We start from the raw sequence: 8,970 nt of genomic DNA on the forward strand, positions 1-8,970 counted from the left end.
GGATCAATGGCTTCATCTTGTGTGGGTTACATTCAAAACCTGTTGCAGCAGAGACTTGGATTCCAGGAGGGTGGACATTTGAAATGCTGGAGTTGGTGTCTCTGGCAGCAAAAAACTCACCATGTTCATAGACACTCACATTATGTATCTTTGGGAGTGAGATATGTACTACAAAGTAACTCTTAGGTGTACCTAAAAAAGTGTCAGTCCTAAAAGTCTTAGTCCTACTGGAATTAAACTGCTGTATTATAACTAGCAGTGTGACAGATCCATAAATGTACAGCACACAGTACTGATCGATAGCCATTTAAATGCACTGAGCATATATGGCAAACTTCTGAAGACCTCTGTAGAGTGAGTGGGTTGATAACAAGAGAAAAAATATTTCATGAGGAGAAGAAAACAGACCAGTACTATTGTTCGTTCCAGTGCTAGTGAACTCACTTCTGTAAGTCTAATGAAACCACCCTCTGCATCCCCAGTTTTTATTTGCACAGGAACAAACTAATAAACTATACATTAGTCACCAGTTATTATTTTTCTTTCATAACACATACGAAGGGAACAATTTCATAATATTATTTGGATGTAATATATTGTTACTATTTGTCTTTTAGACTAAAAAAACTTCTTTCACCTGTAAAATTTTCTTGAATTTTCTTGTGAAATTACAGAGAACATTGAATATTTGTAACAGGTATTATCATGCATATGGAGTATAATGATTTATAATAATGACTGACCATTCAGTAAGTATTAACTTAAGCTGATTTACTTATGAACTCAAGTTCATTTACACTGCTGTTCCGGAGGCAAACTATAATTTTGCAAGACATTTGTCCTTGAGCAATACACACCACTGATCATGAGTAATATTGGTTTCCACACAATTCTGTGTAACAAATGATCACCCATCTTTTTAAGGATGCAATGGCCCACCTCTATCATGCTGCAAGTAAAAGGAAAACCGAACTGAGAACAACATCGAAAACCGAGGACTTGTCAGTCAAAATCAATAATGACATAATGTAACAGGAATTTTATGTAGATCTTTTTGCATTTTCCATTCAGTTTTGTTAGATTAAGCACACTTCTGATGTTAGTTTGTACTATATGTCAGTTTTTAGAAAAATATTCCACATTCTTGAAATTAGCAAGTTTTGGCAAATGTTGGCAGCAGGTTTCAAGCACAGAATATTCCAGAACTTTTAGGATCTGATGCTGATGATGAATGTTCTGGTGCCTTCTAGAATCTTCCAATGGCTGTAAAGTACGAAATTGGGACTGACACTCTAGAAAAACTAGCTGTATTTTTGTAATCAGTAAACTTTAAGTAATCACCAACACAAAAATCGACAACACGAAGAAATTTTCTTGCATTGTGTAATGTCTCCTTACTTTCAGCTGACTTGTTTTGTCAATTTCATTGGTCATAGTTGTCTAGCGGTGAGCTCAATCACAATTTAGTGTGGACTTATCAGAGTTTAGTGGTGAGTGCCCTCTGTGGATATGAAGTACAGTATATGATACTATATATAAATACTATGCATATAACTGCAATTTAGTTGCTAGAGAACATGTACTTGTAGAACTGAGTTGTAGAAAGTTTGAAAATGTTTGTTCTTTTTTTGATCACTGTTTGTTCATTAATATTGATGAACATTGATAAATTGCATGTGTCTTGTATGCTTGACAGTGTGATAGTCAGTAATGATAGTACACAGATTTTTTTACAGGTTAACTTTTTTTGCTAGAGGGGCGTGGTGGTGCAGCGGGCTTGGCCTGTGCTTGCTCTCTAGTAGGTCTAGGGTTCGAGTCCTGCTTGGAGTGCCATCCTGGGTGTTTCCCCACCCCCTACAGCCTATGCCCTGTGTTGCCGGGTTAGGCTCCGGCTTGCCACGCCCCTGCTTCGGATAAGCGGCTTCAGACAGACAGACTTTTTTTGGTGAATGTTCTTTAGTTTGCTAAAAATGCTTCCCCCAGGGTACTGTTACAGTATGAAAAATGCTCTCCAATAATAATATTATAACAAATCTTTGAGCGCTAATTGTCTCAACTTATTTGCCCTTTCTCATAATTTAATACTGCATGGAAATTCATACTTGAACACATTTATGAATTTTGCTGGCCAGTTTTCTCCACTTCAGTAATTTTTCTGCATAAAAAAACACCTTTACATTCTTTTGGAATTAGCAGTGTGATTATGTCTTGGTTTCCCAACCTAAAAAGTATGCTGTCTATGCATTGACCCTTGTCAAAAAAATTTGCTGGGTATACATCCACCTACACTTCACATGTGTGCTTTCATCTGTCTGCAAAAAGCCATATATAGGCCATACATAAGCTCCCAGGTTTTTATCCTATATCCTGCAGTTGGAACTTTGATCAAGGAACTTTCCCTAAATTGGTCCATTAAAAATGGCTCAGATTTATAATTTGGTAAATAATTGTAAGCAATAGCTTAACATTGTTAGTCACTTTGGAGGAAATTGTCACTTGAACGATTAATACTAATTCCACCTCCCCGGTACAAAAAACCTATTTCAGTAAGTATTCCCTTACAAGTTCTGTGTAGTTTCATTTATTGAAGGGATATGTTGATAATTTCTTTTTCATTAGTTAAAACTGTATATTGACACACGTAACATTTCTAGTGGATTTTTTTTCCCTCACCTTAACTCAAGGAAACTTCTGGAAAGTACTTTTACTTCAGTTATTGTTTTTTGAAAATAACTTTTTATTTCAGTACTGTATTTGGTTACTGTACGCACCTCTGACTGTAGTTCTACATGATGCAGCTTTTGAGAGATACATATTCAAATACAGCAATTTTAAAGCTTAAATATACACACACACACACACACACACACACACACACAGATTGTCTGACCCGCTTGTCCCATACGGGGTCTCTGGGAGCCGAAGCCTAACCCGGCAACACAGGGCGCAAGGCTGGAGGGGGAGGGGTCACACCCAGGACGGGACGCCAGTCCGTCGCAAGGCACCCCAAGCGGGACTTGAACCTCAGACCCACCGGAGAGCAGGACCCGGACCAGCGCAGCTTAAATAAGTAGCAGGATATTACAAGAGAGAGAAGCTTCTTAGCTAAAGGAAAAGACTAATGACCAGGACATGAACAAAAAATCCAGAAAAAAGAAACACTAACAATAGTGATATGTATTTGCTGGTTTGATTTTTACTGGAAAAACTTAAATTTATGTTGTAGGCTGATTTATATATAAAAAAGATTACATTTTAACTTTAATTAACCTACAAAATTAGATTGACCACGAGTGCACTGGTGCAACTCAAATTTTTTCAGGTTCAGCAGGTTTTGTCTGCTTGTAACAGCAGAAACCTAGAAAATTGTTCACGAAACCTACGCAACAAACGGAAAGGACAGTTGTTTAAACCTAGTTTCCATATTAACAAATTAATTCATCAATGATTATTGTACATACTTGACTCACAGACTTCTTTCAATCCAGTGCAATGTGTAAATTTTCTCATAATTAACACAAATATAGAAAAAGTTGTATCCATATGTATCCACAACATTAATGTTCATAATAAAACATTTATTTTTTTTCATGAAACATGGTAGCACAGCAGGTAGTTCTGGAGCCTCACAGCATGTGGGCTGAGCATTCGGCTGGGGGTTTTAGTCCAGCTCATTGTGAGCAGTGTTTGCATGTTTTCCCTGTGTTGCTTTCCTATGGGTGCTCTGGTTTCCTCCCACAGTTCAAAGACAGGTTTCAGGTGAATGGGTGATATTAGTGTGATTTCCTGTGAAGGACCAGTCTCCCTTCCAGGGTATAACTTGCCTCATGCCCTGCATTTCTAGAATGAGGTCCAGATCACGGTGGCCCCTGCACTGAATAAACAGTTATTAAAAATAGAAGGATGGATTAATTTATTGCAGTCAAAAGCAAAGCGTTCTTGAACATTATAAAATGCTGGGATAGGTAACACTTTTGAGTATTAATTCACTAGTAATTAATAACAATGAATGAATTTAGTCTACAGATCGTAACTTGAGATGTTTTTGTATTGAGTGAAGCACGGATTCAAGTATTTGAGGAAAAACTTATCTTACAGTTTTTTTTTTACTTTTAAAACTTGTTTTCAGTTCTTTGTCTGTTCTTTGCAACTCTTCCTTTTTTCGACCATAAAATTTTGATACAGTGAAATAAAGTTTTTCCAAACCTGAAGTCAGAATTTCACTTGTCCCAAATTATTGACTTTTCTTTGACCACAGAAGGCCTTAACCATACTAGAAAGTTCCATCGATGAGTGGTGAGCTGAAGATCTAATGAGCAAATTACAGTGTTACATTACTGTATGTTATTATTGGCATTGAACTTCTTAAAGTCTGGCTTCAGGTACTGAAAAGACCTCTTTCTGTCATTTTTTCCCCATGACATGAGTGCCTTCAGACATACCTCTTTTCTTCTTTTCACGTCTACTGAACGTGACCTTGGGTTCAAGGCCTGAAACATCATTTCCTACCCTCCAATCCTGTCGCTGCGCCTTCCACATGACACCACTTTATTGCCCAACTGTGTCACTACATCTCATATTCTGCCTCTGTATTAACATTTCATTGTGATTCTCACAGATAACAGATTTTCTTATATGAATTGTTGCTAATTTAAATGGCTGGTGCTCATTTGTCGTGTTTTTATTTAGTTCAGTGGTAAGCCATTGTTTACTGTGAGTGCTCTGGCACAACTCCAATTTTCTCAGGTTAACCTCGTTTTGTTGTCTGCTTGTAAAAATCAGCAAATTTTAATTCAAAAATACAGTAACTTGACAAACCTAGAAAATTGTTCATAGCTCTATGTTCTTTTGTTTGACTCTGCAAGAAAATAAATACTGAAACATGAATGATAATTGCCAGGAAAAACATTGTTCCCATGACAACAAACAGATGGCCTGCCAGAAAGTCATGCCCTTACTGAAGCACGTGGGCTGGAGCAGACATGGAAGAGGACACTTCAAGGTTAGATCTGCACCGCTCAACTGGAGACCATGGACAGGACTGTGACCACAAAGTACGAGTCCTTAAGATTAATTTGACATTAATGACATGACCGAGGTATCCCCATAACTTAGTCTGTTGGCTGAAGTCACCTAACGTGGTGACTGATTGGCCTGTTGAATATGAGGAACCGCTTCAGGACTGAGCCATAAGTCCCTATTAACCTCCTTCAGAGTTTACATTTTACTGATTTACGCTGCTAAAATATAACTGGCTGGCATCACTGTAAGCAACCGATATCTTCCCTTTACAGTTTCATTATTTATTTATTGAAAAGTATTTCTTTCTGATGTACAGTGTCTACAGTAAATTAATTCATTTTTGACAGAGAATTAACAAAGGCAATATGATGTTGGTGTTCTCTCAAGGTGGCCTTGGTTTTTTCAGTTTTGATCCTGGTTATGTTGTTTTTTAGCAAGATTCTGACAAGTAGGCAAGATATTCACTATAACATCTTACTCTTTTCAGTACCCTTGGAAGTCGACAAATCTGGTGCTCTGCAGGAACAGAACTGCCTTTTCTAGAAAACACAAATTTTAGAAATTCATTTGGTCTGCCCAAACTACTACTTTCCTTAGCCCCCAATGACTCAAACTTGTCACGTACTCCTCAGTAACCCTCCACATAATCAGACTTGTTAGTAAAAAACATATACATAGTCAAAAGTAACCCAGACTGCTTCCCAAGATAGCAAAAATTGAAATGTGTTCCACTCTTTTCCCTAATCCTCCCTATAATAAGACTTGTCCCAATCCACTCCTACAGTCTCTTACCATACACACTCTGCTTACATTTTGCACATTCCTGTAAATCCTTCATGATGAAGGTGTTGAATTTCTTATTGAGTTACACGAAGAGGAAATGGCTCATTAGGCCCCAAATGACCCTAAAATTAGCTAGAATTTCTTGAGCAAGGATGTGAGTTATATACTCCACAATTCATTGCAATTCTCAAGAGTTAATCTGCTTCATGAATCTTATAGTGTGTATCTCAGTTTATTTTGTGTTAGTTGCATGGCTGCAAGTTACTGTAGATTATGTTATCAGTTAAAAAATAAGTACATTTTTTCCAGTACATTGGCTAGAAATTATAAATAAATTGATGTTAACTGTAACAATTTTTTGTTCAAGTATTGATGACCAGATTTGTAAGCAAGCTTCACACTCTTAGCAGAAGTTTGATTTAAGTATTATAACACCCCATACCCTCAGTGACAACCTGTCCATTATAAATAAAGTATCTAAAATCACATTAATTACCCTCACAATTTTGCATACACTGCTCAAGATCCCTCCCATACATCACCTTTCATCTTTAGTCTAAGGTGTCTCAGTGGGGGCTCCATAATCTTACCTCATGCCAGATGGAAGCCCTTCTGGCAAAAGCCAAAAGCAAAATACACAATGCACTTTTCTAGAGATGGAATCGCCGAGTCCTACGTCGAACTATGAAGTAAAAGTTTGGCACCACCTTTCCAAAGTTGTAACACATGTTTTGTAAACAGCTGGAACAATTTTTATTTCGTAATCATTATTAGTGCAGACTGTACTCATTGGCAGGAGATCCCAACCCCCACCTCCCAGAGCTATGTTCATTCCCATTATAGTCCTCCTTGCTCCCCCTCTGCCTGTCCCTGCCAGGAGCGACACTTATTTCCCACTCCCTGCACCAGGAGCAAGACTTATACGACATGTATTTTTGGCTGATAGAAAAGATGATGGAAATGATTCCTCAGGCTTAGAAATGTTGCAGTGTTGCCTAAATCTGTGAGAATTGTGTTCACTAGCAGATATTTGTTCATTTGTTCATTTGTACAATTTTCCCAGATATTCTCAGAGAAGTGGGATGCACTGCGGGCAGTTTCAGATTTTTGCCCTTTAGTATATATTCATCTTTTGTTATGCATTTAGAACGAGATATATTTGCAAGTAGTAAGTATATATAGTTACTGAATATGTTCCATGGTTAAAGATGTTTATGGATTTAACTCTGCGCCTTGTCAGATAGCCTGTAATACATAGGAAGCATATTGATCAGAACACAGAAGCCTAAAGACTTCCTTCTTGTTCAGGGATCTCAGATGTCAATCTAGAAATCTGACTGCGGAAAAGGGATTACAAAAGGATCTAGAGCACAAAGATTTCTTGAATGTCAGAATTATTGGCTGAAATAAATCAAGGATTTTTAAATACATTTAAATACTGAATTTATGCACATTACACAGCAGTTTTGCTGGGGCCGCTATTGAAAGCTCAGATAACTTAATATGAAAGCATATATGTAGATTTTAATGTATTATTAATATTGTATTGCACTGACTTTTGCAACATAATATTACTGCATGATACTTTAGATCATAATGTATAATTGAGCAAATATCTAATCTCTTTTTCTGATATATAAAGAACATTCTTTCCAACAAAAAAAAAAAATCATTTTTAAGATACTTCTCATCCAATTCAGAGTCATGGTGGTGTGGAGCCAAACCTCTAGAACACAGATTGCAAGATGGTACACTGAGGATGGGATACCAAACCACCAAAGAGTCACCCACACATACACTATACATTAAGGACAAATTAAGGCAGAAAAATTAACCTAAAACACAAGTCATTGGACTGCGTGAAAAAACCTGCAGGAAAACCATGTGAACAAAAGAAGAACATGTGCATGAGCACAGAGCCGGATTCAAAACCAAACATGACCGTATAGTCCAGGAGCTCTAAGCAATACCCACAGTGCCATCTCTCATATGCGCTGTGTGCTAAATACATGCAGATATATCAGCGTTGCAGATGTCTTGAGCCCTCAGAACCCCTATCAAACACTAAGACAGCAAAAAGAAAAAAAAATACTAACATTATGCAAATGTGTAATGTGCTGTAAAAATGACTGCGCACATTTCGGTCCTGTGAGGTTGGCCATGTATGCTGTGAATCATGCTCTTGCCCTCCACCAACATTGCGCTATGACACTGATAAATACGATGGGGGATCTCTCCTAATGTTTCCTTCTACCTTGTCAGGAAGGCAGCACAAGGATCTCGCCCCTCACCTCTCCAGCATTCCAGGTGCACAGGCCAAGGAAGGACAGGATTAATGAAGAGCACTTCCCTGGATCAATCGGGCACTCGCCTCACCACTGGATCATCTTTCCCTTCCTAACAGCTGCAGCCCATCAATTTGCCCAACCCTGATCAGTTCTCGTTGCTTCAGTGTGCACACCAGAGAGGGGGACTGTGAGAAAGGTATTGATTGTTTCCGCAGTAGTTTAATTGCAATTAAAGATTGCAAATAGGACCCCAGATCAGATTTGCTGCTGTCACAATGTAGAATGTGTAGGAACATTGACAAAAATGACTGACTTCAGACTGCCCAGCAGAAATGACACCTGCTCCTCAGCTGTGATATCCAACACTAATACTTAGTGTGATGACAATTCATCCTTGAGTGCGTTGGTGGAGTAAAACATTACACTTTAGCACTGATAATGCAAAGCCATAAAATTGCAGGGAGTTAATATAAAGAGATGATCGCCAAAATAGTTGTGAAAAATCTTGATTAAGGTTATTATTGGAACAAGAGAATCCAAATGCAAAAATCCATCTCAAACATAGAAGACACAGGTGCCAGTTCATTATTGTAAAGTACAACGAAATTAAGTGAAAAACTAAAGTAATACCGATTCTGATCATTTTCAAGGCATGGGAACATTTTACTGGTGTAGTACACTGTTTCATTAAGGCATACTTAAACTAGGCTTCCTCTGTATCTCGGTCTTCTCAGCATGTACACTTCCTGGACATGACCTCCAATCCCATACCCAGCCCTGTCTACACTTTATCCCTTCAAAAGTGTAATGTACCACACTGAAACTTTCTTTAAGGCAATGGATCAAGACCAAAGCAAATGAACAAGGGTTTCTGCCT

This window comes from Scleropages formosus, chromosome 22 (genome assembly GCF_900964775.1).
Source record: "Scleropages formosus chromosome 22, fSclFor1.1, whole genome shotgun sequence".
NCBI lineage: Eukaryota > Metazoa > Chordata > Actinopteri > Osteoglossiformes > Osteoglossidae > Scleropages > Scleropages formosus.